The sequence below is a fragment of the Xenopus tropicalis genome, chromosome 3 (genome assembly GCF_000004195.4).
Source record: "Xenopus tropicalis strain Nigerian chromosome 3, UCB_Xtro_10.0, whole genome shotgun sequence".
In the NCBI taxonomy this organism is placed as follows: domain Eukaryota; kingdom Metazoa; phylum Chordata; class Amphibia; order Anura; family Pipidae; genus Xenopus; species Xenopus tropicalis.
In genome coordinates, this window is record NC_030679.2 from 144,994,205 (window position 1) to 145,014,533 (window position 20,329).

The 20,329-nt window shown below is 45.6% G+C and overlaps 23 non-coding genes across 23 annotated transcripts; 1 reads left to right on the plus strand and 22 right to left on the minus strand.

Annotated features, from left to right (window-relative positions):
* Positions 1-682: 682 nt before the first annotated feature.
* trnat-agu lies at positions 683-756 on the minus strand. The gene has a single exon. It is a non-coding gene; the product is annotated as a tRNA-Thr (tRNA).
* A 650-nt stretch (positions 757-1,406) lies between these two features.
* trnat-ugu lies at positions 1,407-1,480 on the minus strand. The gene has a single exon. It is a non-coding gene; the product is annotated as a tRNA-Thr (tRNA).
* A 1,249-nt stretch (positions 1,481-2,729) lies between these two features.
* On the minus strand, positions 2,730-2,802 carry trnar-ccu. The gene has a single exon. It is a non-coding gene; the product is annotated as a tRNA-Arg (tRNA).
* Positions 2,803-3,470: 668 nt separating this feature from the next.
* trnar-acg lies at positions 3,471-3,543 on the minus strand. Its single transcript has one exon. It is a non-coding gene; the product is annotated as a tRNA-Arg (tRNA).
* Positions 3,544-4,290: 747 nt separating this feature from the next.
* On the minus strand, positions 4,291-4,363 carry trnar-ccu. The gene has a single exon. It is a non-coding gene; the product is annotated as a tRNA-Arg (tRNA).
* A 683-nt stretch (positions 4,364-5,046) lies between these two features.
* Positions 5,047-5,119, minus strand: trnak-uuu. The gene has a single exon. It is a non-coding gene; the product is annotated as a tRNA-Lys (tRNA).
* Positions 5,120-5,364: 245 nt separating this feature from the next.
* On the minus strand, positions 5,365-5,437 carry trnar-acg. Its single transcript has one exon. It is a non-coding gene; the product is annotated as a tRNA-Arg (tRNA).
* Positions 5,438-5,538: 101 nt separating this feature from the next.
* trnar-ccu lies at positions 5,539-5,611 on the minus strand. The gene has a single exon. It is a non-coding gene; the product is annotated as a tRNA-Arg (tRNA).
* A 247-nt stretch (positions 5,612-5,858) lies between these two features.
* Positions 5,859-5,930, minus strand: trnah-gug. The gene has a single exon. It is a non-coding gene; the product is annotated as a tRNA-His (tRNA).
* A 371-nt stretch (positions 5,931-6,301) lies between these two features.
* On the minus strand, positions 6,302-6,374 carry trnak-uuu. The gene has a single exon. It is a non-coding gene; the product is annotated as a tRNA-Lys (tRNA).
* Positions 6,375-6,619: 245 nt separating this feature from the next.
* trnar-acg lies at positions 6,620-6,692 on the minus strand. Its single transcript has one exon. It is a non-coding gene; the product is annotated as a tRNA-Arg (tRNA).
* A 101-nt stretch (positions 6,693-6,793) lies between these two features.
* On the minus strand, positions 6,794-6,866 carry trnar-ccu. The gene has a single exon. It is a non-coding gene; the product is annotated as a tRNA-Arg (tRNA).
* Positions 6,867-7,111: 245 nt separating this feature from the next.
* Positions 7,112-7,183, minus strand: trnah-gug. Its single transcript has one exon. It is a non-coding gene; the product is annotated as a tRNA-His (tRNA).
* A 377-nt stretch (positions 7,184-7,560) lies between these two features.
* Positions 7,561-7,633, minus strand: trnak-uuu. The gene has a single exon. It is a non-coding gene; the product is annotated as a tRNA-Lys (tRNA).
* Positions 7,634-7,878: 245 nt separating this feature from the next.
* On the minus strand, positions 7,879-7,951 carry trnar-acg. The gene has a single exon. It is a non-coding gene; the product is annotated as a tRNA-Arg (tRNA).
* Positions 7,952-8,698: 747 nt separating this feature from the next.
* trnar-ccu lies at positions 8,699-8,771 on the minus strand. The gene has a single exon. It is a non-coding gene; the product is annotated as a tRNA-Arg (tRNA).
* A 246-nt stretch (positions 8,772-9,017) lies between these two features.
* trnah-gug lies at positions 9,018-9,089 on the minus strand. The gene has a single exon. It is a non-coding gene; the product is annotated as a tRNA-His (tRNA).
* A 377-nt stretch (positions 9,090-9,466) lies between these two features.
* Positions 9,467-9,539, minus strand: trnak-uuu. Its single transcript has one exon. It is a non-coding gene; the product is annotated as a tRNA-Lys (tRNA).
* A 3,475-nt stretch (positions 9,540-13,014) lies between these two features.
* Positions 13,015-13,096, minus strand: trnas-gcu. Its single transcript has one exon. It is a non-coding gene; the product is annotated as a tRNA-Ser (tRNA).
* Positions 13,097-13,965: 869 nt separating this feature from the next.
* trnat-agu lies at positions 13,966-14,039 on the minus strand. Its single transcript has one exon. It is a non-coding gene; the product is annotated as a tRNA-Thr (tRNA).
* Positions 14,040-14,686: 647 nt separating this feature from the next.
* Positions 14,687-14,760, minus strand: trnat-ugu. The gene has a single exon. It is a non-coding gene; the product is annotated as a tRNA-Thr (tRNA).
* Positions 14,761-15,359: 599 nt separating this feature from the next.
* trnal-uaa lies at positions 15,360-15,442 on the plus strand. The gene has a single exon. It is a non-coding gene; the product is annotated as a tRNA-Leu (tRNA).
* A 4,320-nt stretch (positions 15,443-19,762) lies between these two features.
* Positions 19,763-19,836, minus strand: trnat-agu. The gene has a single exon. It is a non-coding gene; the product is annotated as a tRNA-Thr (tRNA).
* Positions 19,837-20,329: the final 493 nt, after the last annotated feature.

Below are 20,329 nucleotides of genomic sequence, written 5' to 3' on the forward strand. Positions count from 1 at the left end.
TCCTGCCACTTCCTACCAATTCAAAAGAACATAAAAGGATCTGATAAAACTAATTATCAGTCCACAGAGAAGCCCATGATAATGAGTTCCTGAAAGGCTACTACGTAGAGAAGAGAGGGTTTTTTTGTTATAAAAATATCTGAACAATTTGCCCTGTTTATATAGAAGAGGGGGGTAAGGTCAGTGAAAATAGCCTAATTTTAAAATGAATGTATAATAACGGTAATAAAAAATAAAGTAATAGTCATTTTAATTACAAGTCCCATTTAAATTCACAAAAAACACACAATTTTCTTTACGCAAGCCATTTTTTGTCAAGTACTACTTTATTTTCACAATCACTATTACTCAGTCGAAAGAAGGTGTCAGCTGCAAAGAAGGGAGGGGAATATCCATCCCATAGCATTGGTAGTCTAATCATGTACATAACAAGGACCAAACATGGAGTAGCTTCAATAGGAAAAAAGTGAGATCAACAAAAGCCTCATTCATTGCCAGGGAGTATACTGCCCACGTTTGGAAGTGAGAAGAGCCGCAACTCTTTCTAGTTCAGCTCACAGCAAAGCTAATTGGCTATCCCTATGGACTATTCAGTTGGCCATCCAGTAGGCCATCCAGTAATTGCCATGTTTACCCGTAATTGGACTACCTCAAACAGAATGGAATCTTATAGAAGAAAATGAGGCACTGCTGAGATTCGAACTCAGGATCTCCTGTTTACTAGACAGGCGCTTTAACCAACTAAGCCACAGCGCCAGACTACAGCCTCTGTCAAGGGCATAAAAATAAAAAATGGGCACATGCAGAAGATTGCACCAAGATCAGGATTATTGGGCAAGTATTACGTGCTGTTAAACTCTCGAGATATCTGTTAGACAGGTGGATAATTAAGAAGAAGAAGGCCTTGATTGAAACATATTTGTCAGCTCTGCATTAAAACTCATGACAAATTCTTGATTCAGGTGTGAGCCTTGCTCCTTGGCAGGCGTGAGCAGCGCTCATTAGCAAAACCAAATCAACAACCTGAACACATCCTTTATTACCAAGGAATTTCCCCCCAACGCACATGTTTTACCTCTAACCACCAATACCTTTCGTCCCCAGTCTGTAGCTTGAAGCTCAGTAAGCCTAGCTACTTTGCAATCTTGACAGGAACATTATTCGGGCTAAGCATGAAAAGATGTGTCTAATTGACCCAAGACACAGTTCCACACTTTGATAGGAAGCGGCCGTTGCTTGGTTGGTAGGCATACACTTGCCAGGAGACTGACATCTGCATGTAAAACAGGCTGGGAGTTTTCAGAGGAACCATGCTTTAACGGGCAGATAAGTAAAGAGAACAGACATGGGCAAGAGAACCAAAGGCACGCTCTAGCCATTCCCCGCAAGCTTTAAAGGAAGAAGGCAGGCACTGCTGATAGTCGAACTCAGGATCTCCTGTTTACAAGACAGGCGCTTTAACCAACTAAGCCACAGCGCCAACCGGTTGGGGCTGATCCTGTGGACAGAAAGAGAAATAAGCCCACTGATGCCCCATTCCACAACTTCTTTCTCCCTTGCCTGTAAATTCAGTGAGCTACAAGTGTGCACCTTTCTACAAGGTCAGCTAAAAGCTCATTCCCCTCCTCTGAAATGAGTAACTAGGGCCGAGTATGGGGAGCCTGTGGCACTGCAGCTTTATGTTATTTGGTATAGTATGCATGTCGTTTTAGTTTGACTCCTTTCTTTTGCCTACCATACCGACATCATCTTTTCAAAGGTATGCTAGTGAGAGAAATTGCACACAGGCGGGAAGCTCGTACTTCCAAGTTTAAGGTTGACGGAAACAAAGAGAGCAAGGCACTGCTGAGAGTTGAACTCAGGACCTCCTGTTTACTAGACAGGCACTTTAAATAACTAAGCCACAGCGCCACATGATTTTTGCTGGAGCCTTCCAAAGGGAATCAAAAAGTAGTTTTTATATTATAACTCTGACATTTTTTTTAGTTACAACACTAACTCATGTCCAAAGGGCAAGCCAAATAGATCCTCTATGCGCAGTCACATCAATTGATTAATAATGTTCAATGGATACTGTCATGGTTCCCCCGTGTTTTCAAAAGCGAGGATGGGCAGGACAAGAGAAAATCCTTACCATACTTACCAGAGATGGTCTTTTCCTGGCCTTCCCGCTTGTCAACAGAACCTGCCTTTGTTTTCTTGTTTCTCGCTTCTTAATTGGACTGGAGCAGATTGGGAAGCTTTATTGGCTTGCAGTTGTAACCCTGTTTCTTCTGTTCAGGTGGTTTGGGGGTGGGGAAATAGCCATCAGTCTGTTTTGTTTTTTTCCCTTCATGTGGTCAAGGAAGATGGCCAGGAAAAGAAAATGCCTGGCAAGTAGGCTAATGTTTGTTTTTCTTTTCTCGCTGTTTCAATCTATCTAACATGGGAAAAAAACATACCACGCCACAAGTACCCCAGGCGGGACACTGACCCACCATCCCTGCTGACCATTTTGTCTGACAGTTGTCCACAGTTCAGGATGAAAATGATGTTTGCGGCGAGAAAGGTTTCCTGATGTTGTGCCGTTTATTGTTAGAAGAGTCACCTGATGTGTCTATGGCGGAGCACGGTTTCCAGACCTGACGAAAGCTAATAAACCCTTGCCGTGCTTTTTCCTGGACTAGAAACTTGAATGGAGAATGCCGCTGTCTCCTCCAATCCACTTTACATAAAGGATGCACCGTGAGTACCCCAGATGGGACTCGAACCCACAATCCCTGGCTTAGGAGGCCAGTGCCTTATCCATTAGGCCACTGGGGCGCCCTTAGCTGAGCTTGCTGCTTATTGTTCTCTGTCAGGTACTCAAAAAATTTGCACAAATTTTAGGAAATAAAAAAAAAGAGCATCATAGACAACATTTGCGGAAAACGATGCTGAAAAAAACAGTCAAAAGTCTTTGTCTGCCCCTCTTGCAATTTTTTGAAGTACGTACGCCAATTAAGGATGAAGGGTAAAGGGCCGTTTTACATGTTAATGTTAGTAAAATGGTATCAAGGGGAAAAAGCTGCTGTGACCCGGATTCGAACTGGGGTTGCTGCGGCCACAACGCAGAATACTAACCACTATACGATCACGGCAAGCCGTACGCTTGGGGCTGCCAGCTCTCGTGCAGGTTGTTTGTATTTTTCTCTCGGCACGGTTGTTGTTTGCATTAATTTGCTCTACCGACTGAGCTATCTGGGCTCCGTGCGCTGCACGTTTCTTGAAAGTTTTTGGCCCGACTCCGACTTTCTTTGCAACAGACAACACAAAGCAACACTGACCCCAAGGGGTACCTTATTTACAAATTCTTATTTACAAAATGCAGCAATGCATTTAGAAATGATGCCCAACAGGAAAATTCTTTACACCCCGCAGGAGGCAGCAAGACCTTTCCATTATTTATTTCTCAGTTTCTGATGGTGCTGTGTGAAAAAAAGAAAGCTCTCCGAGCCAGGCAGGAGTCGAACCTACAATCTTCTGATCCGTAGTCAGACGCGTTATCCATTGCGCCACTGGCCCGCGTCCAAAGGGCAAGCCAAATAGATCCTCTATGCGCAGTCACATCAATTGATTAATAATGTTCAATGGATACTGTCATGGTTCCCCCGTGTTTTCAAAAGCGAGGATGGGCAGGACAAGAGAAAATCCTTACTATACTTACCAGAGATGGTCTTTTCCTGGTCTTCCCCCTTGTCAACAGAACCTGCCTTTGTTTTCTTGTTTCTCGCTTCTTAATTGGACTGGAGCAGATTGGGAAGCTTTATTGGCTTGCAGTTGTAACCCTGTTTCTTCTGTCCAGGTGGTTTGGGGGTGGGGAAATAGCCATCAGTCTGTTTTGTTTTTTCCCTTCATGTGGTCAAGGAAGATGGCCAGGAAAAGAAAATGCCTGGCAAGTAGGCTAATGTTTGTTTTTCTTTTCTCGCTGTTTCAATCTATCTAACATGGGAAAAAAACATACCCCGCCACAAGTACCCCAGGCGGGACACTGACCCACCATCCCTGCTGACCATTTTGTCTGACAGTTGTCCACAGTTCAGGATGAAAATGATGTTTGCGGCGAGAAAGGTTTCCTGATGTTGTGCCGTTTATTGTTAGAAGAGTCACCTGATGTGTCTATGGCGGAGCACGGTTTCCAGACCTGACGAAAGCTAATAAACCCTTGCCGTGCTTTTTCCTGCAAGGCTTAAGTTTTACCTGGACTAGAAACTTGAATGGAGAATGCCGCCGTCTCCTCCAATCCACTTTACATAAAGGATGCACCGTGAGTACCCCAGATGGGACTCGAACCCACAATCCCTGGCTTAGGAGGCCAGTGCCTTATCCATTAGGCCACTGGGGCGCCCTTAGCTGAGCTTGTGGCTTATTGTTCTCTGTCAGGTACTCAAAAAATTTGCACAAATTTTAGGAAATAAAAAAAAAAGAGCATCATAGACAACATTTGTGGAAAACGATGCTGAAAAAAACAGTCAAAAGTCTTTGTCTGCCCCTCTTGCAATTTTTTGAAGTACGTACGCCAATTAAGGATGAAGGGTAAAGGGCCGTTTTACATGTTAATGTTAGTAAAATGGTATCAAGGGGAAAAAGCTGCCGTGACCCGGATTGCTGCGGCCACAACGCAGAGTACTAACCACTATACGATCACGGCAAGCCGTACGCTTGGGGCTGCCAGCTCTCGTGCAGGTTGTTTGTATTTTTCTCTCGGCACGGTTGTTGTTTGCATTAATTTTCTTTTTCAACCCATTTAAATGTTTTTAGCAGATTTCTGCCGTTAAAGTGGGGCGGTAGGCTCCGCGGCTCATCTGGCGCTTCCAGGGTAACCCGACTGTGCAATCAACGTCACGTTGCCCTGTGCGCAATTCCATACCTTTCAGGCTTTCATCCCTTGGCTCCCATGACTTTGGACTTTATAGCACATTTAGCTAGGAACCATTTCCTGTTCCTGAGCTCCTCCTCCTTACCAACAACCTCAGATTGAATGGAAGGACTTGTCCATTTCTACAAACACCTCTCTGAAAAGTGCAGCGCCCGAACAGGGACTTGAACCCTGGACCCTCAGATTAAAAGTCTGATTCTCTACCGACTGAGCTATCCGGGCTCCGTGCGCTGCACGTTTCTTGAAAGTTTTTGGCCCGACTCCGACTTTCTTTGCAACAGACAACACAAAGCAACACTGACCCCAAGGGGTACCTTATTTACAAATTCTTATTTACAAAATGCAGCAATGCATTTAGAAATGATGCCCAACAGGAAAATTCTTTACACCCCGCAGGAGGCAGCAAGACCTTTCCATTATTTATTTCTCAGTTTCTGATGGTGCTGTGTGAAAAAAAGAAAGCTCTCCGAGCCAGGTAGGAGTCGAACCTACAATCTTCTGATCCGTAGTCAGACGCGTTATCCATTGCGCCACTGGCCCGTGTCCAAAGGGCAAGGCTTAAGTTTTACCTGGACTAGAAACTTGAATGGAGAATGCCGCCGTCTCCTCCAATCCACTTTACATAAAGGATGCACCGTGAGTACCCCAGATGGGACTCGAACCCACAATCCCTGGCTTAGGAGGCCAGCGCCTTATCCATTAGGCCACTGGGGCACCCTTAGCTGAGCTTGTGGCTTATTGTTCTCTGTCAGGTACTCAAAAAATTTGCACAAATTTTAGGAAATAAAAAAAAATAGAGCATCATAGACAACATTTGTGGAAAACGATGCTGAAAAAAACAGTCAAAAGTCTTTGTCTGCCCCTCTTGCAATTTTTTGAAGTACGTACGCCAATTAAGGATGAAGGGTAAAGGGCCGTTTTACATGTTAATGTTAGTAAAATGGTATCAAGGGGAAAAAGCTGCCGTGACCTGGATTCGAACCGGGGTTGCTGCGGCCACAACGCAGAGTACTAACCACTATACGATCACGGCAAGCCGTACGCTTGGGGCTGCCAGCTCTCGTGCAGGTTGTTTGTATTTTTCTCTCGGCACGGTTGTTGTTTGCATTAATTTTCTTTTTCAACCCATTTAAATGTTTTTAGCAGATTTCTGCCGTTAAAGTGGGGCGGTAGGCTCCGCGGCTCATCTGGCGCTTCCAGGGTAACCCGACTGTGCAATCAACGTCACGTTGCCCTGTGCGCAATTCCATACCTTTCAGGCTTTCATCCCTTGGCTCCCATGACTTTGGACTTTATAGCACATTTAGCTAGGAACCATTTCCTGTTCCTGAGCTCCTCCTCCTTACCAACAGATTGAATGGAAGGACTTGTCCATTTCTACAAACACCTCTCTGAAAAGTGCAGCGCCCGAACAGGGACTTGAACCCTGGACCCTCAGATTAAAAGCCTGATGCTCTACCAACTGAGCTATCCGGGCTCCGTGCGCTGCACGTTTCTTGAAAGTTTTTGGCCCGACTCCGACTTTCTTTGCAACAGACAACACAAAGCAACACTGACCCCAAGGGGTACCTTATTTACAAATTCTTATTTACAAAATGCAGCAATGCATTTAGAAATGATGCCCAACAGGAAAATTCTTTACACCCCGCAGGAGGCAGCAAGACCTTTCCATTATTTATTTCTCAGTTTCTGATGGTGCTGTGTGAAAAAAAGAAAGCTCTCCGAGCAAGGCAGGAGTCGAACCTACAATCTTCTGATCCGTAGTCAGACGCGTTATCCATTGCGCCACTGGCCCGTGTCCAAAGGGCAAGGCTTAAGTTTTACCTGGACTAGAAACTTGAATGGAGAATGCCGCCGTCTCTTCCAATCCACTTTACATAAAGGTTGCACCGTGAGTACCCCAGATGGGACTCGAACCCACAATCCCTGGCTTAGGAGGCCAGTGCCTTATCCATTAGGCCACTGGGGCGCCCTTAGCTGAACTTGTGGCTTATTGTTCTCTGTCAGGTACTCAAAAAATTTGCACAAATTTTAGGAAATAAAAAAAAAGAGCATCATAGACAACATTTGTGGAAAACGATGCTGAAAAAAACAGTCAAAAGTCTTTGTCTGCCCCTCTTGCAATTTTTTGAAGTACGTACGCCAATCAAGGATGAAGGGTAAAGGGCCGTTTTACATGTTAATGTTAGTAAAATGGTATCAAGGGGAAAAAGCTGCTGTGACCCGGATTTGAACCGGGGTTGCTGCGGCCACAACGCAGAGTACTAACCACTATACGATCACGGCAAGCCGTACGCTTGGGGCTGCCAGCTCTCGTGCAGGTTGTTTGTATTTTTCTCTCGGCACGGTTGTTGTTTGCATTAATTTTCTTTTTCAACCCATTTAAATGTTTTTAGCAGATTTCTGCCGTTAAGGTGGGGCGGTAGGCTCCGCGGCTCATCTGGCGCTTCCAGGGTAACCCGACTGTGCAATCAACGTCACGTTGCCCTGTGCGCAATTCCATACCTTTCAGGCTTTCATCCCTTGGCTCCCATGACTTTGGACTTTATAGCACATTTAGCTAGGAACCATTTCCTGTTCCTGAGCTCCTCCTCCTTACCAACAACCTCAGATTGAATGGAAGGACTTGTCCATTTCTACAAACACCTCTCTGAAAAGCGCAGCACCCGAACAGGGACTTGAACCCTGGACCCTCAGATTAAAAGTCTGATGCTCTACCGACTGAGCTATCCGGGCTCCGTGCGCTGCACGTTTCTTGAAAGTTTTTGGCCCGACTCCGATTTTCTTTGCAACAGACAACACAAAGCAACACTGACCCCAAGGGGTACCTTATTTACAAATTCTTATTTACAAAATGCAGCAATGCATTTAGAAATGATGCCCAACAGGAAAATTCTTTACACCCCGCAGGAGGCAGCAAGACCTTTCCATTATTTATTTCTCAGTTTCTGATGGTGCTGTGTGAAAAAAAGAAAGCTCTCCGAGCCAGGCAGGAGTCGAACCTACAATCTTCTGATCCGTAGTCAGACGCGTTATCCATTGCGCCACTGGCCCGTGTCCAAAGGGCAAGCCAAATAGATCCTCTATGCGCAGTCACATCAATTGATTAATAATGTTCAATGGATACTGTCATGGTTCCCCCGTGTTTTCAAAAGCGAGGATGGGCAGGACAAGAGAAAATCCTTACCATACTTACCAGAGATGGTCTTTTCCTGGCCTTCCCCCTTGTCAACAGAACCTGCCTTTGTTTTCTTGTTTCTCGCTTCTTAATTGGACTGGAGCAGATTGGGAAGCTTTATTGGCTAGCAGTTGTAACCCTGTTTCTTCTGTCCAGGTGGTTTGGGGGTGGGGAAATAGCCATCAGTCTGTTTTGTTTTTTCCCTTCATGTGGTCAAGGAAGATGGCCAGGAAAAGAAAATGCCTGGCAAGTAGGCTAATGTTTGTTTTTCTTTTCTCGCTGTTTCAATCTATCTAACATGGGAAAAAAACATACCCCGCCACAAGTACCCCAGGCGGGACACTGACCCACCATCCCTGCTGACCATTTTGGCTGACAGTTGTCCACAGTTCAGGATGAAAATGATGTTTGCGGCGAGAAAGGTTTCCTGATGTTGTGCCGTTTATTGTTAGAAGAGTCACCTGATGTGTCTATGGCGGAGCACGGTTTCCAGACCTGACGAAAGCTAATAAACCCTTGCCGTGCTTTTTCCTGCAAGGCTTAAGTTTTACCTGGACTAGAAACTTGAATGGAGAATGCCGCCGTCTCCTCCAATCCACTTTACATAAAGGATGCACCGTGAGTACCCCAGATGGGACTCCAACCCACAATCCCTGGCTTAGGAGGCCAGTGCCTTGTCCATTAGGCCACTGGGGCGCCCTTAGCTGAGCTTGTGGCTTATTGTTCTCTGTCAGGTACTCAAAAAATTTGCACAAATTTTAGGAAATAAAAAAAAAAGAGCATCATAGACAACATTTGTGGAAAACGATGCTGAAAAAAACAGTCAAAAGTCTTTGTCTGCCCCTCTTGCAATTTTTTGAAGTACGTACGCCAATTAAGGATGAAGGGTAAAGGGCCGTTTTACATGTTAATGTTAGTAAAATGGTATCAAGGGGAAAAAGCTGCCGTGACCCGGATTCGAACCGGGGTTGCTGCGGCCACAACGCAGAGTACTAACCACTATACGATCACGGCAAGCCGTACGCTTGGGGCTGAGAGCTCTCGTGCAGGTTGTTTGTATTTTTCTCTCAGCACGGTTGTTGTTTGCATTAATTTTCTTTTTCAACCCATTTAAATGTTTTTAGCAGATTTCTGCCGTTAAAGTGGGGCGGTAGGCTCCGCGGCTCATCTGGCGCTTCCAGGGTAACCCGACTGTGCAATCAACGTCACGTTGCCCTGTGCGCAATTCCATACCTTTCAGGCTTTCATCCCTTGGCTCCCATGACTTTGGACTTTATAGCACATTTAGCTAGGAACCATTTCCTGTTCCTGAGCTCCTCCTCCTTACCAACAACCTCAGATTGAATGGAAGGACTTGTCCATTTCTACAAACACCTCTCTGAAAAGTGCAGCGCCCGAACAGGGACTTGAACCCTGGACCCTCAGATTAAAAGTCTAACGCTCTACCGACTGAGCTATCCGGGCTCCGTGCGCTGCACGTTTCTTGAAAGTTTTTGGCCCGACTCCGACTTTCTTTGCAACAGACAACACAAAGCAACACTGACCCCAAGGGCTCTGCCCGCACTCTCGCCTGACCCCCGGGCACCCACGAGGGTGGCTCTGCCCGCACTCTCGCCTGACCCCCGGGCACCCACGAGGGTGGCTCTGCCCGCACTCTCGCCTGACCCCCGGGCACCCACGAGGGTGGCTCTGCCCGCACTCTCGCCTGACCCCCGGGCACCCACGAGGGTGGCTCTGCCCGCACTCTCGCCTGACCCCCGGGCACCCACGAGGGTGGCTCTGCCCGCACTCTCGCCTGACCCCCGGGCACCCACGAGGGTGGCTCTGCCCGCACTCTCGCCTGACCCCCGGGCACCCACGAGGGTGGCTCTGCCCGCACTCTCGCCTCACCCCCGGGCACCCACGAGGGTGGCTCTGCCCGCACTCCTGTTTGTTTCTGGGACATTTAAAATATTTTGTCCCTTAGGCGCCTGGAAGTCGCCTTGTGAGGGGGGGCATAATGTCAGGCTCTGCTGGAGTTTGATCCCAGGACCTACTGGTTCTTGGCTGCTCTCTCTGACTGTTGAGCCAGGAGAGCAGCCGATGAGAGGGGATTGCTTTGTAATCCCTTTCACCAGTGTCCTGGGTTTCATAACATTACCCCAGCAGCCTTATTGGCTAGGTGGGGTCAGCCAATCAGGGCTGACTCTGCCCTATATAAGCCCAGCCCTCCTAACACTCAGTGCCTGAACATTGATTACATTCAACACTGTGGCCTGACCCTAGCTGGTGTTTCCCGTTTTGGCTCCTTTGTCTTGTTTCTTCTTTTCTCTGCTCCTTAGCCTTGCTTCCTTGTCCCTACTCCCTTTATCTTGTTCCTGTTTTCGCTCCTTGCTCCTCTCTCCTCAGTCCTTACTTTTTGCCTTGTCTAGCCTTGCCTGTTCTGTTCTGTTCTCTCTGGTCCTGCCTGATCTTGCCTTGTTCCACTCTGTCCCTTGCTGTTCCTATCTGATCTACGCCCGCTCCGTCCCTTGCTGTTCCTATCTGATCTACGCCCGCTCCGTCCCTTGCTGTTCCTATCTGATCTACGCCCGCTCCGTCCCTTGCTGTTCCTATCTGATCTACGCCCGCTCCGTCCCTTGCTGTTCCTATCTGATCTACGCCCGCTCCGTCCCTTGCTGTTCCTATCTGATCTACGCCCGCTCCGTCCCTTGCTGTTCCTATCTGATCTACGCCCGCTCCGTCCCTTGCTGTTCCTATCTGATCTACGCCCGCTCCGTCCCGTCCTGTGTCATCTAGTCTACGCCCGCTCCGTCCCGTCCTGTGCCGTCTAGTCTACGCCCGCTCCGTCCCGTCCTGTCTCGTCTAGTCTACGCCTGCTCTGTCTCGTCCTGTCCCATCTTCTCTACGTCTGCTCCTGTCCTGTCCTGTCCACGCCTCCTCTGTCCCGTAACAGCCCCTGCCTGAAGGACTCACCTTCCCTTCTCCCACTCACCACAGTATAGTTTCTGACAGGATGGTACGATGGTGTTGAAAGCAGAGCTGTAGTCAATGAACAGCATCCGCACGTATGTGTTTCTCTGGTCCAGGTGGGAGAGGGCAGTATGAAGTGCAATTGCTATTGCATCGTCTGTAGATCTATTTGACCTGTAGGCAAACTGAAGTGGATCAAGTGAAGCAGGGAGTAAAGATGTGATGTGAGCCTTGACTATACGTTCAAAGCACTTCATGGCAATGGAGGTGAGTGCTACTGGGCGATAGTCATTTAGGCAGCTCACATTCATTTTCTTAGGGACAGGAATGATGGTGGTCCTCTTAAAACATGTTGAGACAGCAGACTGGAGCAGGGAAAGGTTAAAAATGTCTGTGAAGACATCTGCTAGCTCATAGGCGCAGGCTTTGAAAACATGACCTGGGATGTTATCTGGTCCAGGAGCTTTCCGTGTGTTTGCTTTTCTGAAGTGTTTACACACGTCTGCCTGAGATATCTAATAAAGGCGACCGTCCTCTTCCAACAAAAACTCCTGAGATAGGTGTTTATCAAAGCGTCCATAGAAGGTGTTCAGCTCATCAGGTAGAGAAGCAGTTACCTCCCCCACTCTGCAGCTCTTTCCTTTGTAGTCTGTGATGGTCTTCACATCACTCCACATGTTCCTGATGTTAGAGTTGCTATAGCAGGACTCCACCTTTTCTCTGTACTGTCCCTTAGCTGTTTTTATTGCTTTCCTGAGTGCATACCGGGATGATTTGTACTCACTTGGGTCTCCGGATTTATTGATGCATTTGTGAATAAAGTCCATTACGTACTCAGCATAGTTGTTGATGTTGTTGTCAGCGGCAGTCCGAAAGACTTCCCAGTCCGTGATGTTGAAGCAGTGACGCAGGGTGCTGTCTGACTGGTCGGTCCAGCGCTGAACCGAACGCATCATAGGCTGCTCGCATTTCAGCTTCTGCCTATAGGCTGGCAGCAGCAGGACTGAGGAGTGATCTGATTTGCCAAAGGCTGGTCGAGGGCGGGCTTTATAGGCATGTGCGTACGGAGTGTAAACATGGTCCAGGATGTTCTCACCACGCGTTGGAAAGTTTACATGCTGGTAAAACTTCGGCAGAACTTTCTTCATGTTGGCTTTATTACAATCGCCAGCCATGATAAAAGCAGCCTCCGGGTGTAACGTTTCCTGCCGGTCGATAGCATCAAACAGTTCATCCAGTGCCCGTGTGGTGTCGGCGTGGGGAGGAATATAAACAGCGGTACAAAATATTGCTGTAAACTCCCTGGGCAGATAAAAAGGTCTGCATCTGATCATAAGATATTCAAGATCAGGAGAGCACCCAGATGAAACTGTCTGTACATCAGTACACCACAGTTTGTTGGTCAGTACACACACACCACCCCCCGGCATTTACCTGAGTCTATTGTCCCGGCGGTGAATGGAGAGTCCCTCAGGAACAATGGCAGAGTCAGGGATGGAAGGGACAAGCCATGTCTCTGTAAAAACAAAGATGCTGCAGTTCTTAATGTCCCTATGAAAAGTTATCCTGGCTCTTAGTTCATCCAGCTTGTTTTCCAAAGACTGGACGTTCGCTAGAAGAATGCTGGGAAGTGGGGCGCGGTGTTGTCTGTTCCTCAGCCTGACCAGGATCCCAGCTCTTTTCCCTCTTTTCCTCCGGTGTTTCTTCTGCCAAGGTAGCCAAGGTAAGTCACCTCTGTTCCTAAAAAATTCAGTCTGTGAAGGTCCGGATTGTGAATTTTGTCGAATGTCCAGGAGAGTTTGTCTGTCATAGGAGATGAGAGCATTGCAGGTTGCAAAAAAACTAAAAAATAACACGACAAACATAAGAAAAAAGCAAAGTTGAGGAGGACACTGAGCAACGGCTGCCATTCTCACCGGCGCCATCTTGGATTCTGAAAGGTAACGGACTACAGTATTGAACATATTCACTACATGAAAACTTCTACCGACGAGGATGGGATTCGAACCCACGCGGGCTGAGCACAATGGATTAGCAGTCCATCACCTTAACCACTCGGCCACCTCGTCCACCTCGTCCGTTGGACATGCGAGCTCCCCTTTGTTTTCTGTTTTTAATGGACAGTATAAATCCATTTTCAATATTAGCTTAATGAGTAGGACTTGTGCTGAATATACTTTTTGCCTATTGTTGTAATTAAGGAAATATCTATGGTTTATGTTTTTCTGCCACTAAACAAGAATATGAAGCCAGTTTCACTTTAGCACTTCCTGCCACTTCCTACCAATTCAAAAGAACATAAAAGGATCTGATAAAACTAATTATCAGTCCACAGAGAAGCCCATGATAATGAGTTCCTGAAAGGCTACTACGTAGAGAAGAGAGGGTTTTTTTGTTATAAAAATATCTGAACAATTTGCCCTGTTTATATAGAAGAGGGGGGTAAGGTCAGTGAAAATAGCCTAATTTTAAAATGAATGTATAATAACGGTAATAAAAAATAAAGTAATAGTCATTTTAATTACAAGTCCCATTTAAATTCACAAAAAACACACAATTTTCTTTACACAAGCCATTTTTTGTCAAGTACTACTTTATTTTCACAATCACTATTACTCAGTCGAAAGAAGGTGTCAGCTGCAAAGAAGGGAGGGGAATATCCATCCCATAGCATTGGTAGTCTAATCATGTACATAACAAGGACCAAACATGGAGTAGCTTCAATAGGAAAAAAGTGAGATCAACAAAAGCCTCATTCATTGCCAGGGAGTATACTGCCCACGTTTGGAAGTGAGAAGAGCCACAACTCTTTCTAGTTCAGCTCACAGCAAAGCTAATTGGCTATCCCTATGGACTATTCAGTTGGCCATACAGTAATTGCCATGTTTACCCGTAATTGGACTACCTCAAACAGAATGGAATCTTATAGATGAAAATGAGGCACTGCTGAGATTCGAACTCAGGATCTCCTGTTTACTAGACAGGCGCTTTAACCAACTAAGCCACAGCGCCAGACTACAGCCTCTGTCAAGGGCATAAAAATAAAAAATGGGCACATGCAGAAGATTGCACCAAGATCAGGATTATTGGGCAAGTATTACTTGCTGTTAAACTCTCGAGATATCTGTTAGACAGGTGGATAATTAAGAAGAAGAAGGCCTTGATTGAAACATAGTCAGCTCTGCATTAAAACTCATGACAAATTCTTGATTCAGGTGTGAGCCTTGCTCCTTGGCAGGCGTGAGCAGCGCTCATTAGCAAAACCAAATCAACAACCTGAACACATCCTTTATTACCAAGGAATTTCCCCTCAACGCACATGTTTTACCTCCAACCACCAATACCTTTCGTCCCCAGTCTGTAGCTTGAAGCTCAGTAAGCCTAGCTACTTTGCAATCTTGACAGGAACATTATTCGGGCTAAGCATGAAAAGATGTGTCTAATTGACCCAAGACACAGTTCCACACTTTGATAGGAAGCGGCCGTTGCTTGGTTGGTAGGCATACACTTGCCAGGAGACTGACATCTGCATGTAAAACAAGCTGGGAGTTTTCAGAGGAACCATGCTTTAACGGGCAGATACGTTCAGAGAACAGACATGGGCAAGAGAGCCAAAGGCATGCTCTAGCCATTCCCCGCAAGCTTTAAAGGAAGAAGTCAGGCACTGCTGAGAGTCAAACTCAGGATCTCCTGTTTACAAGACAGGCGCTTTAACCAACTAAGCCACAGCGCCAACCGGTTGGGGCCGATCCTGTGGAAAGAAAGAGAAATAAGCCCACTGATGCTCCATTCCGCAAGTTCTTTCTACTTGCCTGTAAATTCAGTGAGCTACAAGTGTGCACCTTTCTACAAGGTCAGCTAAAAGCTCATTCCCCTCCTCTGAAATGAGTAACTAGGGCCGAGTATGGGGAGCCTGTGGCACTGCAGCTTTATGTTATTTGGTATAGTATGCATGTCGTTTTAGTTTGACTCCTTTCTTTTGCCTACCATACCGACATCATCTTTTCAAAGGCATGCTAGTGAGAGAAATTGCACACAGGCGTAAGGTTGACGGAAACAAAGAGAGCAAGGCACTGCTGAGAGCTGAACTCAGGACCTCCTGTTTACTAGACAGGCACTTTAAACAACTGAGCCACAGCGCCACATGATTTTTGGTGGAGCCTTCCAAAGGGAATCAAAAAGTAGTTTTTATATTATAACTCTGACATTTTTTTTTAGTTACAACACTAACTCATTGGATAATAACACTGCTGACAAGGGTGTGATCCACATATCCCGGCACCTATTCATGCGACCAATCTACTGTGGCTGAGTCTCTCCTTTCGTCATATAACCAGGATGGCCGAGTGGTTAAGGCGTTGGACTTAAGATCCAATGGATGTATATCCGCGTGGGTTCAAACCCCACTCCTGGTAAATGCTTTTCAAGTCTCAAATATAAGACTCCCCACTTGGGCAATTGTGCATAATCACCTGCTTTAGTGCAAATGCCTTTAAGCAAAGTTGCCATGCTACATACCAAGAACTTTATTACAATACAAAACTCATCAGCCACAAGCAGCCTGGACTGGCAATCTGTGGGTTCAGGCAAATGCCAGGGGGGCTGTAAGGTGCCACAGACAGTCACTGTTTTTTGGGCTGGGGGGCCTGTTTGTGCCTCTGGGTACCGGCCATTAGTGCTAAAAAATGAAGGGAAATGAATACAAATTCATAGCTTACTAATGCTCCAATCGCCAATGTGGCCAACTTTCACAGTACTTGACCATTCAGCCTTTTGGTTAGATGGTCAGATGACTTCCAGGTTGGCCTGTGTATGTAATATGGGATTTCTGCATTAAAGATGTCAAGAAAATGGAGGCACTGCTGAGAACCAAACTAAGGATGTGTAGTGTATGAGAGAGGCAGCTTAAACAACCGAGCCACAGCACCAACTGGTGTGGGAGGTATTCTGGTTGTTTTTTGAGTGAACATCAAACATACAGGAAACATCTGAAGAACCTTGGTCAAAGATCTCTCACAAGAGAGAATTTTGGTCAATAGATTAATAGGTGGAATCAACCAAGTTAAAGATCTCAAAAGATACAGGAAACATGTGAAGAAGGTTGGTCAATAGATTTCCTAATTAATAGGTTAAATCAACCAAGTTAAAGATCAAGAGGGCTTCAGGAGGCAAGAGTTTTTTCCTTCCGTAGGATAGAAATAGAAGGCGTTCTAACTACTTTCAACAATCCTACAGACAGAATTTTAGAGATTTCAGAGCCTACAGACCGGGTAGGTCTTACTATAGGTCTCAGTCATGGAGGGGAGGTCAGAGCACGCTTCCTAGAGGGCAGAGAGGACGAGCGGCTACCTCTAGTTCCTCAAATTTTCGTTCCTATAGAGGTTTCTGAAACGAGGCCTTCCCAGGTTTCAAGCGTCGGAGGAAGATTGACAACTTTCTTCGAAACCTGGACAGTATGGTGCACCGACGAATAGATTCTAAATATTCTCAAAAAGGGTTACAGAATAGAGTTCAGACATCTTCCACCACAAAAGTTTTTTCAGTCCCGGATTCCAGTGGATTACGGACGGCGGCTGGCTCTTCAGGAGTCGGTAAAGACACTTTTTCTCCAGGGAGTCATCACAGAAGTACCTTTTCAAGAAAGAGGTCTAGGAAGGTATTCGCCTCTCTTTCAGGTCTTAAAACCAAACGGAAAGTATCGCACCATCTTAGACCTAAAATTGATGAATCAATATTTGAACATTCGTTCCTTCAAAATGGAGTCCCTAAAGCTGATATGTGCAAGTATTCTTCAGGGAGATTGGATAGTATCTATAGATCTCAGAGATGCATATTACCACGTTCCAGTAGCTCTTCAAGATCAAAGATTTCTGAGGTTCGCAATAGGGTCTTTCCATTTCCAGTTCACTTGTCTACCCTTCGGGCTTTCAACTTCACCAAGAACGTTTTCGAAGATTCTGATTGCTCTAGTAGCTCATCTGAGGATGTGGGGAATACATCTATATTTCCATCTATATTTCCTTCACGGGAGATCAAATTTTTGGGGGCTATCATAAACACAAGATACATGACTGTTTCTCTTCCGGTACAACGAAGATTGTTAATAGTTCAAGAAATCAGGGAACTATTGGAATCTTACCAGGTGTCGACCAAACAAATTATGAGGATTCTGGGCCTCATGACATCCTGCATAGAGATGGTTCCTTGGGCTCAGTGGCATTCCAGGGTGCTTCAGAACTGGTTCCTCAGGAAATGGAACAAAGTGAATCTGCTCCAGTCCTTCATTTTACCCCCTTATGTGCGGCAGCAGTTAATATGGTGGATGGTTCCGAAGAACCTAGAAAGGAAACAACGGTTGGGAAGGATTCAGTGGGAAGTATTAACCTCAGATGCTTCAGCCACAGGTTGGGGGGCACATTTGACGACGGATTCTGCTCAGGGTCTTTGGAAGTACAGACTACACAAAGTCCCTTCAAATGTTCTAGAGATAAGAGCACTTTGGGAAGCAATCCAGATATTTGGCCCAGTTCTCAGAGGGAAGACTCTTCTGTGCAGACTGGACAATACGGTAGCGGTACAATACATAAAGAAGCAAGGTGGAACCAGAAGTCTATCTCTTCTGAGCGAGATCACATCCATTATGAATTGGGCAGAGCAGAATGTCTCCAACTTGTCGGCCCTCTATTTACCAGGCAAACAAAATATTTGCGCAGATTTTCTGAGCCGAACACAAGTTCAGCCGGGAGAATGGGAGTTGGAAGAAAAGGTGTTCAGCTTTATTACCAAAACATGGGGTCTTCCAGAAGTAGATCTTTTTGCAACCTCTTCCAACAGGAAAGTGCAGAGATTTATGACAAGATTTCCTTCGAAAGGTGCGGAAGCAGTGGATGCCTTAACTGCCCAGTGGCAGTTCAAGAAGGGATATGCCTTTCCCCCTTTCCCTTGTTACTCCCACTTTTGAAGAGAATAGCCGCAGAAAGAGTAACGATAATTCTGATAGCACCCCTTTGGCCGTGGAGAGTTTGGTTCCCGATCCTGAGGAATTTGGCTTGCTGTCCACCTATCATGTTGAACCAATTTCCCTGTCTGCTACATCAGGGTCCCATTCAACATCCAGATCCCCAGATCTTCAATTTAGCGGCTTGGAAGTTGAAGAGTCTAGATTAAGAGAAGTTGGGTGTTCGGAACGGGTTATATCCACCCTCATGGCCTCTAGAAAACCTTCAACGAAGTCGACATATTACAGAATCTGGGATAAATTTGTTCAGTGGTGTCGGGATAAAAATCTTGATCCAGTTAAACCAGCTACTGTCGAAATATTGGAATTTCTTCAGATGGGACTAGATAAGGGACTAAGTCCTAGTGCTCTAAAAGTACAGATATCGGCTATCTCAGCTCTTTCAGGAATAAGACTTTCCAGTGATATACTCATTCAGAGATTTTGTGTGGCCATGGCGAAACTTAAGCCTAAGGTTAAATCTTTTTGTCCTCCATGGGATCTTACAAAAGTACTTGCTATGTTAGCGGAATCTCCTTTTATCCCATTGGAAAAGCTGCCTGACAACCTAATGTGCTGGAAAGTCGCCTTCCTGATCGCGATTGTCTCTGCCAGGCGTATCAGTGAACTACAAGCCTTATTGGTTAAGCCAGAATTTTTTCAGTGTCTTTCGGATAAAGTCATTTTAAGACCAGATCATTCATTTTTACCAAAGATTATGTCAAATTTTCATCTTTCACAGGATATAATTATTCCCAAAATTCCTGAAGAATTAGTTAAATCTCATCCCAACTTAAGGGAATTGTATCCGGCTAGAGTCCTGGAAGTGTTTATTAAAAAAACTGAACCAATTAGAAAAACTGATCGTCTATTTGTGATTCTTCAGGGAGCGCGTAAAGGCAATGTGGCTTAAAAAAAAACAATAAGCAGATGGATTACATCCTGTATTTCAAAAGCGTATAAGGAGCAGGGGCTACAAATACCTAAAAATTTGAAAGCTCATTCCACAAGAGCGGTTGCTACTTCTTGGGCTGTTAAAGGGGATGTGTCGGTTGAGGAGGTGTGCAGAACAGCCACTTGGGCCAGTCCAGAGACCTTTATTCGATTTTACAAGCTGGATGTCCGTAGTCAGCAGGACTCGACCTTTGGATTATCTATTTTGAATTCTGTTAATGAGTAAAAGATTTGCAGCATAATATAAGTTTTGTGTCTTCCTTTTTTTCCCCCCCTGCTAGCTTTGGTAAATCCCATGGTATATGCTGTTTAAAGGAGTCCAGGAATGAGGGAAATTCTATCATACTTACCGTAATTTCTCTTTCCTGGACTCCGAAAAAACAGCATATACCATGCCCGCCCAGGTTAAGGGCTTTAAAACTAGACAGTGAGTCTGGGGGGAGGGATGGTTTATATGCATTTTTAATTGGGAAGGTAGAGGTGGGGGCCTGTCCTATCAACTGAAGGGGCGGGGAAAACCCATGGTATATGCTGTTTCTTCGGAGTCCAGGAAAGAGAAATTACGGTAAGTATGATAGAATTTCCCTCATTCATTGCCAGGGAGTATACTGCCCACGTTTGGAAGAGAGAAAAGCCGCAACTCTTTCTAGTTCAGCTCACAGCAAAGCTAATTGGCTATCCCTATGGACTATTCAGTTGGCCATCCAGTAGGCCATCCAGTAATTGCCATGTTTACCCGTAATTGGACTACCTCAAACAGAATGGAATCTTATAGATGAAAATGAGGCACTGCTGAGATTCGAACTCAGGATCTCCTGTTTACTAGACAGGCGCTTTAACCAACTAAGCCACAGCGCCAGACTACAGCCTCTGTCAAGGGCATAAAAATAAAAAATGGGCACATGCAGAAGATTGCACCAAGATCAGGATTATTGGGCAAGTATTACTTGCTGTTAAACTCTCGAGATATCTGTTAGACAGGTGGATAATTAAGAAGAAGAAGGCCTTGATTGAAACATATTTGTCAGCTCTGCATTAAAACTCATGACAAATTCTTGATTCAGGTGTGAGCCTTGCTCCTTGGCAGGCGTGAGCAGCGCTCATTAGCAAAACCAAATCAACAACCTGAACACATCCTTTATTACCAAGGAATTTCCCCCCAACGCACATGTTTTACCTCCAACCACCAATACCTTTCGTCCCCAGTCTGTAGCTTGAAGCTCAGTAAGCCTAGCTACTTTGCAATCTTGACAGGAACATTATTCGGGCTAAGCATGAAAAGATGTGTCTAATTGACCCAAGACACAGTTCCACACTTTGATAGGAAGCGGCCGTTGCTTGGTTGGTAGGC